Source organism: Podarcis filfolensis (assembly GCF_964270895.1).
Source record: "Podarcis filfolensis genome assembly, chromosome: 8".
NCBI lineage: Eukaryota > Metazoa > Chordata > Lepidosauria > Squamata > Lacertidae > Podarcis > Podarcis filfolensis.
Genome location: NC_139611.1, coordinates 21,261,718 through 21,277,623, shown reverse-complemented (window position 1 = coordinate 21,277,623; position 15,906 = coordinate 21,261,718). Strand labels below are relative to the sequence as shown.

The following is a 15,906-nucleotide window of genomic DNA, read 5'->3' as shown; positions in this document are numbered from 1 at the left end:
TCTCAAGGGCCACGTGTCAATGGTGGGTGGGGCCACATGCAAAATATGAGTGGAGCAATAGATGTAAGACTTAACCTTTCAACAGTAGGCAAAGTCAGATGTTTCTCACACTTCTCCATCCAACAAAGCAAGAGGCATTGTCACAGTTCAAGGAGACATTCTGGCCAGTAACAGACTCAAGGAGGGCATAGAGTAGGTCTGGTGTAGGGTGTGCCTGGAGGAAAGGAATTTAGCCAGGGGAGAGGGTTGAGGGCCGGATAGAGAGGGTTGGAGGGCTGCATTTGGCCACTGGGCCTGATCTTTGCAAACCCTGTTTTAAAGTTGAGTGGGGTTTGGTTTTTTTACCCTGAGAGGGCAGGTATCAAGTGGCTTAAAACCAAATACCTATGCAGTTCTTTCTTATTCTTTTTTTCCTTCACAGTAGGTTTTTTGCATTCAAGAAGTATCTGTTGGGAGGAGACATGTGATTGCAGCAATGTTATTTGCTAGTCACATTGAAATGGAAAAGCAGTATTTCTCACTTGAGAAAAGTCATTTGCCATTTCTTGTCTCATATTTTTATTTTGGGGGGTAGTGCATGTATTTCTCCAACAATTGGGGGATTTTTGAGCGACTGCCAAGCATTTTAAAACGCACTGCGTAGGATTGGAGATAACTTAGGCTAGAGGAGCACATCTGTTACTTAGAGTGTGTAAGATTCTATCTGCATCAACCCATTTCTGCATAATCCAGAGGTGCTGTTTCACATTACAGTGGTGGATTGGTGGCAGGGAGGTCAAGAAGTTTCCATTCTGTGAACAAGAGTTAGTACAGTAGTAGAGAGAGCTAATGCTGCAGAGTGGATAAGATCCTGAGCTAGGAATAAAAATACCCCCAACTGCCTGACACGGCTGTTACAAGGATTACAGAGTTCATGAATGTGAAATGCATTGAACCCTACAGCAAAGCACTACATCAGGGTTTGGGAAACTTTTTTTTTTTTTAGCCCCAAGAGCCACATTCCCTTGTAGGCAACCTTCCAGGGTTTGTATACTAGTAGTGGGTAGAGCCAGAGGCAAAAAAAAAAAAAATGGATGGAAAAATTTATGTGACTCTTACCATTCCACAGTAGGCTACATTTCAACCACACACACAGAGAGAGAGAGAGAGAGAGAGAGAGAGAGGGAGGGAGGGAGGGAGGGAGGCAAATGAGAGATACTAACACAGCTCAAGGGCAAATTCCAGCCAAGGAAAAGCACTTGAGGAGGGTTCAAGAAACCAAACTGGTGAAGGGTGTAGCCTGGGAAGAACCCTAAGGATGTGTAACATTAAGATGGGAGAATTTGTTATCACTGGAGTAGCCCCTTCCAGTTAAATGCCTTTATTAAACAAGAATAGGGTTTGGACTTTATTAGGAAGGTAGGCAATTATCTGGTATCACTGAAGAAGAAAAAGTGGTATTGCTATTATCTTACAAAATAAATACTTGGTTGTCCAAGAGGAAATATGAAATCATGAGGAATGGTATATTATTGTAAAAATAGCAAGGCAAGGCAGGATATGACGTTGGGTGATTTATGTGCCCCAAATTCTGATCAAGAAGTACAGTGGTACCTCAGGTTACATACGCTTCAGGTTACATATGCTTCAGGTTATAGACTCCACTAACCCAGAAATAGTGCTTCAGGTTAAGAACTTTGCTTCAGGATGAGAAGAGAAATTGTGCTTTGGCGGCGCGGCGGCAGCAGGAGGCTCCATTAGCTAAAGTGGTGCTTCAGGTTAAGAACAGTTTCAGGTTAAGAACGGACCTCCGGAACGAATTAAGTACTTAACCCGAGGTACCACTGTAGTTTAACATCCCTTTATCAAGAAACTTGAAGAACTTTCTTAAGGAAAAATGATTGTGTGTCGAGACCCCGAAACCACCCCCTCGTTGAAGAATAACACACACAAGGACACAGATATTGAGTTAATGTTATTGGGCAAAATTTGGCCACAACTTTATTGATTGATTACAGAATGTGAGCGGTATTGGCTTAGTCACTGAATGGACCCGACTATATCTGACTCCTGCCCGTTGTGCACGGAGTCTGGTAAGGGTAAATCATCAGTAGGGGGAGCCCTGTCGATGCATACCAATTCAAGCTCCCCCGGGTGTTCCTATCAGGGTTGCGTCATGGCCCTAGCCCCGCCCCGGGCTTCAGACAAGATCCACACCCCCGGATTCCTTTAACAGAATACCCTTAAGCTTGGAGGGGCAGGTGATGGCCACACCTCCCCTCCCCCCTCATAAGGTCATACAATGCCTAACCACCACCCTAACAAAGTTGTGATGATTGCTACGAGGTAGGCGAAAACCAAATGGCCTGTGCCAATTTGCCAAGTGGAAAAATTCCTACCAGGCCCCTCAACAGCGACCAACCAAGGTCCATAGCAAGGCCAGTGAATAAAACCAGCAAAATAGGGAGGGAGGGCAGGAGACTGAGGAAGCGAGCCAAGAGGAAGCCCCTGGCTCGCACCTCAGCTTAAATGTTCCCGGCCACACCCCCACCAGCCAGCGGATTGGCTGGCTGGTCGCTGATGCGGCCGGCATCCCCCAGGCAACGCGGGTCTTCGTCCCCTCCCCTGGAGGAGAGTGGATGGCCATGAGGTCCACCTCAACTCCTCCCCACGTTGAAGTGGAGTGGATTTACTTTAATGGAATCCAGTATAAAAGTTAGGAAAGAATTTCTACAACCATCTAATTGTTGCATGAATATTCTTTAATGCTAATGTTAAACTTTGACTTTTTATTATTGACCAAGTAACTCTTACAAGGATAATGTGTTATTTTTGTTGTTGTTATTCCACCCATTTTAGTTTTAAAGATTTCAAAGAATGAAATTTACCTAATGACTTTTTTGGTCACATCCCAATCTCACTGACGTTTTCTCAGAAAATACTACTTAAACAGCGGATGCATAAAGCAATTATTGTAGAATTCTCTACAATTTTTTTCCTCAAATGAATGTCACCCCTGATGTAAACTGTTCAAATATATGGGATGTAAATAAAGCAGTTATCAGAGTTGTTCTAAAAGGACACCTTAAATTTTAAAACAACTGAGGGTTGTGCTTGAAAAACAATTAATTTCATAAATAAATAAGAAAGCAGTACACATAGCAACAATGAATTCAGGATTACAGGGGCAATTAATGGGACTTCGGAAGTAATTATACATTAGAAGAATGTGTGAAATAGCTTTTGTTGTAATTTTTAAGTAGAAAAATCTACTTACAGTTTTAAAAAGGCAATAAACCGGGAAAACGCTTAGCAAGAGTATCTGGCTTGCAACAGGAAAGATTAATTCAATTTATGAAATATGGTGGTAAAATTTAAAATACCCCAGAAAGTTAAGTAGTTTCATTTTATTACTGGAATTTGAATTTATCACTTCACTGTGATAAAAAAATTGAGGATTGTATTCAACCAAGGTTTGCTCAAGGGTAGACCCATTAGAATTAATGGATCTAAGTTAGCCAGTGACCACTAATTTAAATGTGTCTAGTCTGAGTAGAACTAACACTGGATTTAATGCTAATCAATCTTATTTTTTTCTCTATCACTTTCTATTCTTAAATTTTCTAGTAATGATTTTCAGTTTCTAGAATCCCGTTTCTTCAGATGAGGTTAAACAGACTGCCAAGAAAACTAGAATTAACAAATCACCAAGCTCAGATGGATTTCCTCCTCAATATTATAAAATATTTGAAGATTCGGTGTCTGAACCATTACTTTACTTAATAATCTAAATAAGTGTAGGTCAGCCAAAATCTTGAAATGTGACAAGGGCATTATTAATCCCAGGTCAGAATCCAAATAGACCTAGTTCATACATACCAACTGCAATATTAAATCAGATACTTCAAATTTGGGCAGTTATATGTGCTAGGAGGTGGGTACATTTAATAATAATAATAATAATAATAATAATAATAATAATAATAATAAATTTTTTATATCCCGCCCTCCCCAGCCGAAGCCGGGCTCAGGGCGGCTAACAACACTAAAACAGTGCAACATTATAAAAACATTATAAAAATTAATTAAAATAAAAATTGATGGCAACCATAAACTAAAGTTTTGTAAAGATTGCCAAAGGAGGGAGTCAGGCTGCGCCCTGACCAAAGGCCTGGTGGAACAGCTCTGTCTTGCAGGCCCTGCGGAAAGATGTCAAGTCCTGCAGGGCCCTTGTCTCTTGCGACAGAGCGTTCCACCAGGTTGGAGCCGCAGCCGAAAAAGCTCTGGCTCTAGTTGAGGCCAACCTAACCTCTCTGTGGCCTGGGACCTTCAAGATGTTTTTATTTGAAGACCGTAAGTTCCTCTGTGGGGCATACCAGGAGAGGCGGTCCCGTAGGTACGACGGTAAAACAGATAAGATTACAGCCTAGGTGCTACTACCAATAAAGCCTTGCCATGTGCCATTGCCAGCCACAGTTCTGATTTTATGGAAGGACACATAAAACAAATGTTGGACATCTCCACAAGTGGTCAGGTTTGTAGGGGGTATCCTAGTGTATATGATTTTGCTGTATACTCAAAACCGTCAGCAGCTCTTGTATGATATCCACCAGAGAAAGGTTTTCCCATCATCTGCTGCCTTTTAACTGGAGATGCCGGGAATTTAACCTGGGACATCTTCTGCATGCAATTTAGGTGCTCTACCATTGAGCTACTGATTCTTCCCTGCCATGTGCCATTGCTTCTAGGGAGCCTGCTCAGTTCATGTGGGGGAATGGCAAGGCTCAGCAAGATTGACCAGCAGGTCCTACAAACCAGGCGACGTGCAAGCAGTGCAGCAGCAGGCTTTAGGGCAGACATCCAAGGGCCTAGAGAGTAAGCAACAGAATTGGGGTGGGAGGAGCCACTCTAGGCAACTTCCTTGGAGCCATGTGTGAGTGGCCAGCATGACTAGAGGCAAAAGTAGGCGGAGCAATGGTTGTAATTCTTTTTGCCTTTGTTCTAGTCCTTCCCCTTCTGGGCCAGTTAAGTACCAAAAAAAAATATGATAGGTGGATAGATGGAACCATGGCTGCAGCTGAACCCTTGTTTTAAGGCTTGGTAGATATTCAGATTCCCTAATCTTACTAATTTGCTTATTTCAAATATTTCTATACCACTGTTCATCAGAAATGATTGCAAATAAATTTAAAAGTAAAATAATAAAAAATTTAATTGAAGTAGGTTGTATCCAATGCTAGTCCTACTCAGAGTAGACCAGTTGAAGTTAGTGGACATGACTACCTTATAGGCCCATGGGTTTCAGTGAGCCTACTGTGGGTAGGATTAGCTGGACACAACACAGCATTGAAAATAAAATTCATAACTAATGCAATACATACATTTTCAAAATCTATAAAATAGGATTCTACTTTTAGAAGATCCATACAATTTCACCTCTGCTAACACACCCATGCTTAAATCAACCTACACCTGTGCACATCTTCCTGCACGCCCTTTCACTCTCAGCAATTACCTTTTTTAAAAATAAAATTTTTATTCATTTTCACACTTAAACGTTTTAAATTTGAAGCAGTAAATAAACCACCAAAAATAAAATGAAAATAGAAAATAGAAAATAGAAAATAAAATATTCACTCTCTCAACGATTACCGATCCAAACAATCCCAATGGTACCTATGCACAAGAGAATCACACTACAGCGCAGCCCAACACTACCAGGCTAAAATCAAAATCTAATCTAGGACTCCACAAACCCCAATAAAAACCTCATGCCATTCTCCCAAACACTCATTCGCTTGCACAAAAGGGTATTGCCTGTGGCCAAGGAACCCATCTCCTGCTGTCGTATTCAGCCACCAATCCTGAGCTCCCATGTGTTTCCAACACCTCCTTCAGCTGTCCCACGCATACACCCTGGGACAGCCCATGTGCTCCTGTAACTCATCATCCCCAGCCTGAAGTAGAGAGAAAAGTCTTCTCTCCCTTTTATTTCATTATCAGTGATTTTATTATTGCTACCAAACAGCATTTTAAGTGCATTAGCTTTTGACTGCAGGATTCTTAAAACAAGGTTTAAGCATAAAGTAGCAAATAATCTGTGCTTTGTAGTTGATTTTAAAAAGGGGGGGGAGTCTCCTGTTGCTTAAGTAACTGGATTCCTCCAAAACAATTCACAAAACAACCATTTTGACTTAAGCCAGTATTTATTTTCTTAGATACATGGGAGGGGGAGGGAGTCTGTTTAGGGACTATAATTGGTGGCTGACCATCAACATTTTGACTCCTATTTGTAAACTAAAAGGAACATTGCTTGATTTTTAAGTTTATACACTTCTTCCTGATTTAAAAATAAAATTGTCCCCAGAAGGCACAGTAGGGACAAAGCAAGATTTCCCAGTGACAGATATCAGAAAACCGGGGATAAACCCAGACAAGTGGAGTGTATGCAATGGTAGAGTTTTCCGTGACTAAATGCAGTATCAAGTATTAATGTGTTCCAAACACAGTGTACTGGTTTTCTTCTCCTTGGAAAGCTTCTTCGTTCCTCTTCTTACCAATCTAAACCCTGAAAGCCTCCTCTACATTCCTTGAGTTGCCATGGATATTAATGGATTTCTTGCATGTGGGTACATCTTTAAAAATGAAACTCAGCGGTAGCAAAAGAAAAAAGAAAAAAAAACCCAATTGCCACTGTTCTTTCGCCTCATACAACCTTGTCTTGGCTGGGTATTTATTTTTCCTCTTTTTCTGCTTTCTACTGGCAGCAGTGTGTGTGTGTGTGTGTGTAGAACGTTTGGAGGTTGTTGAGAAAATATCTCCTTCACATCCGGCCTAGCTTTTTCCTTCCGCCAGTTGGTCCCACCGTTATATAAGCTCAGACATGGAAAAGCAGCTCTCTTGCCATCACTAGCTGACATCCTTTAACCTTTCATTCTCTGAGAGGGGAGGCGCAGAGACGTGTTCCATCATGTTTCAAATATCTTCGGATTCTTCCCATGTACCACTCTGACGAAGCTTGTCCTGGTTTTCATTAGAAACAGATTTGCTTACGAATCATTGTTTTGGAGGCTTGTGTCTCTCTCTGTGTGTTGTGTTTTAGTCCTCTAGGTTGCTGTTTATGCTTTTCAAAGTTTGCTCCTTCTCGTTTTCTTGTTCCTTTTGCGGTGGTGTGCACTGAAGCCAGAGGGGACCCTTCCAAAAAAAGGAATAAGTCACCTTTCTCTTAATCAGCAGGTGATGTCTCAATGGGTGGCTGAAATTCCATGAAACCGACAAAAAAACATGGTTCTGCCCACCCCACCCCCTTTCCCTGGAACATTTCTCCCCTTTTTAATTGAAACCATTCTCTTCTTAAAGTCTTTGTAGGTTGGGAAAGGGGAGGAGGAAAGACAGAGAGATATCTTATTCTCTTGAAATAAATGGAAAGCCCGTGCTCTGCAAACAATGAAGAATTTTGGCTGCAAATGACTCTTTCGGTCTTTTTCTGTACAAAACGTACATGGGAGAAATTACCAGAGCAGGCAGAGGCTTGCTGCTTGCCTGTAGTCAACTTCCCACCATGGAAATGTTGCCAATGCTGGTCCTACTCAGAGTAGACCTACTAAAGTTAACAGACTTAACCTATTTAGGTCTTTTAATTTCAATGGGTCTGTGCTGAGTCAAACTTAGTTTGATACAACCCTTGGAACTAGTTTACATGAAATGCATTTTCAGCCACAGTGCCTTAAGGGGCAGCGTCAGCACAAGCACCAGGGACCCAGTGTCCCAGCAGGACTCTTTCCTGATGCCAGCCCTGAGTAGCATGACCATGTTACTGTTTTACCAAGGACAGTCCTCTGCTTGAAGAGCTCTCCAGTCCAAGTCTTGTTTAAAGAGAATGAACCTAAGAAGGGAGAAGGGCAAGAGGGTAGCTTTGAAGTTACCCACCAAATAGTTATCAGCAACAAACAGCAGACCAAGCAGGTGTGCAGGCCACCTGGTCACTGTTGTTGCACTATGGTGAGATACTGGGTGGCCTCCAACCCTAGTTCTACTCAGAGTAGGCCCATTGAAGCTAATGAACATGACTAACTTGGATCCATTAATTTCAATGGTTAGTACGTAACTAAATCCAATGCATTAAGTTAGTCATGTCCATGCATCTTCTTTTGTGAGTGATATATGTTTCCTCTTCTGAGTCCCAATCTGACCTGGGACTCAAGAGAAGAAGAAAGCACCCTGGCCTCTGCCATCGACTAAGGGAGGAGTGGGAATCCTCCTTCAGGACAGCCTTTTGGAAGCTGCATTCCAGTGGTGGGCAGGGCCAGCAGTAAAAGTGGGCAGAGCAATTAAAGTAAAATTTACCTCTGCGTGTTCAGCCCAGGTTGGGCACCCCTGGGTCCTATATCTCACCCTCTTATTTATTTGGGGTTTCCCCCCTTCTGAAACATGTCCTACATTTGCACCTATACATATAAATTAACACATGAATATGAATGCCCTGAGCCTTTTAACGTCACTCCTGCCTCAGGATATTCCACAGTGAACTTGGAAATGTGGATAGTTGTTTTTTGTTTTTTTAAAAGCATCAATTCTAACCCGCCCTTCAAGCCTAAGTAATCTTCAGGATAGCTGACAATTAAAGGAATGAATTAAAACAACAGTCATCAATATTAAAATATAAAACAACGAAATGTTAAAAATAGAAGTAGCTCGTGAAGAACATGAACTCGAAGCCAGGAGGGTAAAAACAAATAATAACTTCAACTTGCTTCAGTGCTGGAATGTGAGCTCTAACCTGGGACACCAAAGCAGAATGTGGAGTAAAGGCATGTCATGCCTTGCCTCTGCTTAGCTTTGAATACAGTTGGCTGCTTTGCAGGCTGTAGCAACAGTAACACTCAAGTTGAAACTGGTTTTTAAAACAACATACACAGAGAAAATGCATATATATCTAAAGGTGTACGAGATGGATGTGACTCTAGACTGAGAAGTTCTAACCATCAGAAAAACATGTTTCCAATCGACAAGCTGTTAAACATTCACATTGGTGTCACTGTGCTTTTTCAGAGAGAGCTGCGGGGGGCTCAGTCTGTACCAAGGGTACAGCATTAAGTGAGATTTAGCCCTTTCCTCCCATACAGGCTCCCCACAAAATTAATCTCCCCTGAAGGTGTTGTTGGAAATGGAACCAGCATGGAAGTCTGAAGCTGCTCACCTGATGCAAAAAAAGAATAAATAATAACCAGCATTTTAGTGTATTCCTAATATAATGCATTTGTGTACACATTCTACCATAGAAAATACCGTATTTTTTGCCCTATAGGACGCACTTTTTCCCCTCCAAAAATGAAGGGGAAATGTGTATGGGGTGAATGCAGGCTTTCGCTGAAGCCTGGAGAGCAAGAGGGGTCAGTGCGCACCGACCCCGCTCGCTATCCAGGCTTCGCACAGCTCTCCGCAAAGTGCGGGAGCCCGGCGCTGGGCTCTCGCGGCTTGCGGAGAGTTGCCTGCATGCTGAAGCCTGGGCACGCTGAGCTCAGCGTGCCCAGACTTCGTGCAGCTCTCCGCAAGGCGCGGGAGCACGGCGCCGGGCTCCCACGCCTTGCGGAGAGTTGCCTGTTCTGGGGGCTGGGGTCGGGGGAAGCTCGTGCTTCCCCCCCAGCCCCGCGCCTGGGGGGGAAATAATTTTCCCCCCTTTATTTCCCCCCCCCCAAAAAAACTAGGTGCGCCTTATGGGACGGTGCGTCCTATAGGGCAAAAAATACGGTAATTTTTAGTACACATAATGTGGGTGGAGAACTGCATTGTAAAATTCAGAGAAGTGAGAATTTCAAAGGAGAGCTGTGTTTTGCTTTGCATATTGTTTCAGGAAATGTGAATGAGGAAAATTTGCCTTTAAAAGCGAACTGAGATTAATGTTTTCCCCATCCCTCCTGATGCACTTGGAAGGAGGAGGTAGTGTCAGTTCTGCAAGGCTAAACCAGCTGGAGTGTCAGATGGACTCTGCCAGTGCATCCATACACAGCCCTGACCTCACCGCTGCTTTGCCCTTCTTCTTCCAAGTGTGCCACAGCAATAAGATGGACAGGAAGCTATTGTTGCTGTTTTGCCCCTCTAGGCAAGCTGCTCCAGGTGGGAACCATTCACCCCATGGTAGCCACTCAGCCATTGCCCCTCAAAAGTGGAAATGCATCACTAAAAAAAAAGTGAACAAAAGAGAGCACAGATTTGGGTAACATTTGCATATGCTCAGATATCTGAAGCGCTTGAAGGAGCTGGGTATGTTTAGCCTGGAAAAGAGGAGACTGAGAGGAGATATTATAGTCATTTACAAATATCTTAAGGACTACCACATGGAAGAGGGAACAAGCTTGTTTTCTCCTGCTGTGGAGGGTAAGACTGGAACACAAGTTACAAGAAAGGAGATTCTGACTGAACGTCAGAAAAAACTTTCTGACAATAAGAGCTGTTCGGCAGTGGAACAGACTCCCACAAGAGGTGGTGGACCTTCCTTGGAGGTTTTTATGCAGAGGTTGGAAGGCCATCTGTCATGGATGCTTTAGCTGAGATTCCTGCACTGCAGGGGTTTGGACTAGATGACCCTTGGGTTTCTTCCAACTCTACAATTCTGTGATCTGTATCTGTTATACAAAAAGATGCAAGTTCAGAAATAATTACTACAATTTAAATAGAAATACAATAGATCATATGAGCATAGTGAGGGAAACTGACCAGGTGACCTATGTACCTGCTCAGACTACTACCCAGGTGCCAGTTATTGATGCATACAGTGGCGGACCATTGGGTCTCACATTTCAGCGGCACTCTGTGTGATGCCAGAATTCAGCTTCCTGCCCGCCTATCACTTTCCATTCTTCATCATAGTTGTGGCACCCACAAGGCTCTGCACCCAGTGCAAACCAGTCACACTCTCCTAAATCTGCCTCCGATGTACAACATCAAAGTTAACCCTGCTTTCCCTTCTTGGGGTTCTTTGTCTTTAACCCAAACCTGAACAGCAAAGCATAGACAATGCCTTCAAATACCCACAAATAACTCTTCAAAGGGTAGGAGGGATGCGAGAGCATCCTTCATTTGTCTTATCCTGTTATAATAGTTTTATTGCTTTTACATGTTGCAAATCATCAATGAACAGTAAAACAAACAAAAACAAACCCTTGCCCTCTCCAGGAGATGAGATTACAGATTACAGTGAGGCCAGCAACCCTTAGAACAATACAATTTAAGTCATTTGTTCAAATGCATAAACAAATTATAGTTTAAAATTACAATACTACCCTTCATTCTTCTAGCTGTGCTTTTTAAAAAATAAAATAAAAATTCAGTGCTCAGGCCCCTAACTCATATGTACAATTAGTGAGAGCACCTTTAAAACCTACGAGTTTGAGAGGGCTTTATTTGGGGCCTCCTATGTTGTGATCTTTTGTTATTTTATACGGTTTTATTTCCTGATTTCTTCATGGCATTTTATTGTAGATTTTGTTTTAATAAGCCGTTCACCACTTCTGAAGCCTCTGAGCGGCATATTTTAACAAGGTACGGGTGATGATAATGGTGGTGCTGATACTATCCTCTGACAGCTCCTCATATGGAAGAACATTCAGGACAGATAAAATAAAATCCTTTGCACAGCGCATAGCTAAACTATGGAACTCGCTTCCACAGGAGGCTGTGACGGCCACCAACCTAGATGGCTTTAAAAGGAAAGGGTCATCAGTGGCTACTAGCCATGACGGCTCTGCTCTTCCTCCACTGTCAGAGGCAGTACTCATCCTGCAACTTCCTGCTAAATACCATAACTCTTTATACCACAAATGATCTGGTTTATTTTTTCTCTCCCACTTTTGGTTGTGCTATAGCAACTATAATGTGGTAGCATTGGGGAAGCATCGCAGAACAAAACTAAACCAGGATAAATTCACTGGCAATGCACTGTTACTGTGTCAAGAACATGTTGCAGAAGGCACTGCTGCTGTTCTTCAGAACTACCTCCCTAGCCAATCGTTCATCAAAAGACTTTTGGTTTCTACTATTATTAAACACCCACCATAGCAGTCTCAGGATTTGCCTTGCAAATTGAATGGGAGGCATTGACTGCCCAAGCCATAGGAATGCAATTTGGAGTCAAGTCATCTTGGGGGTGCCCTTATAAACTAATGGATTTGGACTTTTCATTGCAGAAATCATTACCATGAAAATATATTTTTGACATTACTGACTTGTGAATCAATAGGGTGTTGTTTTGGAGTATTTCTGCAATTAACTGGTGCATGCACGTGTTTAGGGGGACACTTGATTGAGATTTGTCTTTTATTTGAGCCATCCCGGTTCTGGGGTGTCCTTTCATTTTTGGAACTTTGAGCTGGCTAGCAACCCTACACTGCAAGTTCCCATTAGCATCAGCAATCTGCATCTCCAGGCTTCTTGGGTTTCAGCTCCATGCTTCATCCTCCATTTGTCCTGATTAGTGAAATAATGCTCATGTGGTGAGCTCCAGAGCCATAAAGCACCACAGAACTGCTAACTGCTGGTCTTATTATTGTTATCAATGGGGCGTCTCACACTCTATAACAGCTCATAAGAAAGAAACTGCTCATAGGCAGAAGACAAGGCTGAATTCAGTCTCCTGAGTGACTCAAGTAGTTGTGCTTTGCTCGATGCAGTGCTGGGGAGGGAATTAGCTAGAAGGGATCTGAAGATTTGCCTTTACCTTGTTGACTTATTATTAATTATTAAATTTGTTGGTCATAATTTTACCAAAGTAACTGAAAGTAAACTGAAAGTAAACATATACATGAAAACTGACATAAAAGCAAACAAAGAAAATAAAAAGGACAATTCTGATTCTAAAATATGGCTTAAAACATCCCACCCACTCAAGGAGGCCATAAAAGTCAAAGGCCTGGGGGGGGGGGTTCCCTGGCGCCTACAGGTGTATCTATATTAATGGCACCAGGCAAGCCTCCCTGCATTTGGCAAACAGGTATCCGTCACCGGAAAGGCCTATCTTATTTCATATACCGATTCAGGCCCTTTATCCATGTAAGTCAGTGTTGTCTACACTGATTTGAAGCAGCTCTCTTAGATTGGGAACATTCCCAGCCCCAACTGAAGATGTTGGGGCTTGAACTTGGTACCTTCTGTCTACAAAGCTTGCAACCCACTGCTGAGTTTCAGCCAGGCCCATGTAGAGTTCGGCTGAGGCCTGGGGCGGGAATCTTGTTAGAATAAAGTTATAAACTTAAACAAAAAAGTATTCAGGGCCTTGTGCCTCCCCCTGGCCAGCTTAGCCCTCCAAAGCCCTGGGCAAGTGTTCCTGGCTGTCCACCGGCTTGGCTTCAGCTCTCCTTCTGCCACCATCCAATTGTATTTATTGTCTGGGCCTAATGAAATGTAATTCTGGGTGTACTGGATCCCACAGTTTCTGCTTCCTTGAAGGGCTGTAGTGGTAGAGCATCAGCTTTGCCAGGTAGGGCCAAGGGAGAACCCTCTCTGAAATACTGGAGGGCTGCTGCCAGTATAAGGCATCTCACTGCTTTGCCAGAGTTACGAATCAGGTTCACAGCCCATTGTGATGCTGAGTCCTGAGATCTAGGATTCCTCATTAATAGCTGGAATGTGTTAAGGGGCTTCAGGCATATTCATGTGAACCAAAGAAATGGTGAGCAAGACTTCATGTGAACAAGGCTTCATGTGAGCAAGGCTTCATGTGAACCAAAGAAATGGTGAGCAAGTGTTATTCAGAATCAACCATAGGAGTCTCAGGGGGGCATTTGGCTCTTGGCATTTCTTTAGGGAAAGGACCGTGGCTTAGTGAAGCCACAACTGCTTTCCATGCAGAAGGTCCAGTTCTCGCCATCTTCAGGAAGGATTGGAAGAGACTCCTCCTGCCTGAAACTCTGGAGACCCACTGCCAGTCAAAACTGGCAGTACTGTATGATGTGTTATACTGCAGCCTCCTTTGTTTGTTAGGAGCAATTGCAGCACAGTGGTAGAGCATTTGATTTATATGCATAAAGACACAGGGTTTGATTTCTATAATCTCCAGGTATGGCTGGGAAAATTCCTTGCCAAAGCTCTGGACAGCTGCTTCTGCCAGTCAGTGTAGACAATACTGAACTAGGTGGACCTGTGCTCTGACTCTGCATAAGACAGCTTCTTTAAAATTTGGGGGAAGATGGTAGCTCCATGTAGTCATAACAAATGGTCCCAGGTTCTGATATCTTCAGGTAGGGCTGGGAAAGACTGTTCATGCCTGAAACCTGGAGAGCTGCTGCCAGTTGGTGTAGACATTACTGAGTGAGATTGGCCAAGGGTCTGACTTGGTATAAGGCAGCTTCCTTGCGTCATAAGGGAAGGCCTGCAGCTCAGTGGCACAGCATCTTCCTTGCATGCCTAAGGTCCCAGGCTCAATACACGCACTTCCGGGTGGACTGGAAAAGGCTCCCTGAAGAGCTGCTTCCAATCAGAGTGAGCTAGATAGTCCCAAGTGTTTGGTTCAGTATAAGGCACCTTCCTTATGGTGTAGTGGTTAAGAGCGGTAGTCTCGTAATCTGGGGAACCGGGTTCGCGTCTCCGCTTCTCCACATGCATCTGCTGGGTGACCTTGGGCCAGTCACACTTCTTTGAAGTCTCTCAGCCCCACTCACCTCACAGAGTGTTTGTTGTGGGGGAGGAAGGGAAAGGAGAATGTTAGCCGCTTTGAGACTCCTTAGGGTAGTGATAAAGCGGGATATCAAATCCAAACTCTTCTTCTTCTTCTTCTTCTTCCTTTGTCCTGAATGCACCATGCCCAGCAATACTGCTAAGGGAAGGGGGGGAAATGTCTTCATTTCCTCTCTTCCTTCTATTTACCAATTAAAAATAGTTCCACCAGAGAGGCTTCCCAAGAATTTTTTTTTTTAAACCCAACCAACATCTGGCTGGCAGAAGCACTGTGTCAGCAGACAGCACCAATTATGCTCAGGCTGAACAACAACTTAATTACTGATGAGGCGGCTCCTCTGACAAAAGGGAGCCACTCTCAGCCGTATAAATTCTCTGACTGAACTCATCCCTTTGTATGTGTGTTGGAGGGGGGGCGGAGAGCGGATTTTAAAACCATTTCCGAAATAAAGCAACAACCAGCCTTCTCGCTTCAAGACCATAGGAAGCTGAGCCAAAATAAAGACAAAGCTCCTAACACTCTCAAGTGGGCCTCCCTGCCTGAATCTTGGCTTTGGGACAGTTGGAAGAGCAAGGACACAGGAAGCAGACCTTAGAAATACACAGAGTAACCTTGGGCCAGTTAACTATCACTCACCCCGACCTACTTTTTCAGGATTGTTCAAAGAATAAAATGGAAGCAAGCATTCCACCAGGATGCAGCAGAAGGAGAAGTGGGGAGCAGGGCCACCCAGTCGGCCCTGTTTTATCAGGCACCTCCCTCCCTGGAACTGCCATGAAGTTAGAGCAGAGGGAAATGGGCTGTTCTGTTATCTCTGCTAAAAGTCTGCCTGCCTTTAGCTTTTCTTCTACCTCAGCTGTAACATGGCAGTTATAGCTTCCACCCCTGTCATCCTGTGAGGGCTCTGCATGTTGAGCAACCAACACACCTCACATTTAAGCAAAGATACAAAGACCTGCTGCAAGTAAACAGGCCTGAAGACCAACAGGTTAACAACGAATACCCTAATACGGAGCTGAACCATAATAAAGTGACGGTGCAGGAAATTGCGGAAGCAGGGATGAGAGAGACAGCGGTCTCAAGGGACATAGAGAGGGAACGGTCATTTCCACTAGCCATCTTGCTAGAAATGAACTCTCCCAAGAGATGAGTTGTTGTGGGGGTCATTGTTGTTTGTTGGGAGGGAGAACCCTGCCACCAGGAGTAGTGTTAATTAGCGTTGTGTTAATTTAAGAGAACAGGGAAGGATTGATACG

General features: G+C 43.5%; 2 protein-coding genes across 2 annotated transcripts in view; both read left to right on the top strand.

The window, feature by feature from the left end:
- Positions 1–3,738, top strand: part of MORN1 (MORN repeat containing 1) — a 128,487-nt gene extending 124,749 nt beyond the window's left edge. The window contains exon 15 of the mRNA XM_083628731.1: positions 3,607–3,738. The gene's annotated coding sequence lies outside the window, so the exon portion shown is untranslated. The remainder of the gene's footprint in view (positions 1–3,606) is intronic.
- Positions 1–15,906, top strand: part of LOC310769552 (uncharacterized protein) — a 135,381-nt gene that overhangs the window by 18,038 nt on the left and 101,437 nt on the right. The window lies entirely within an intron of this gene.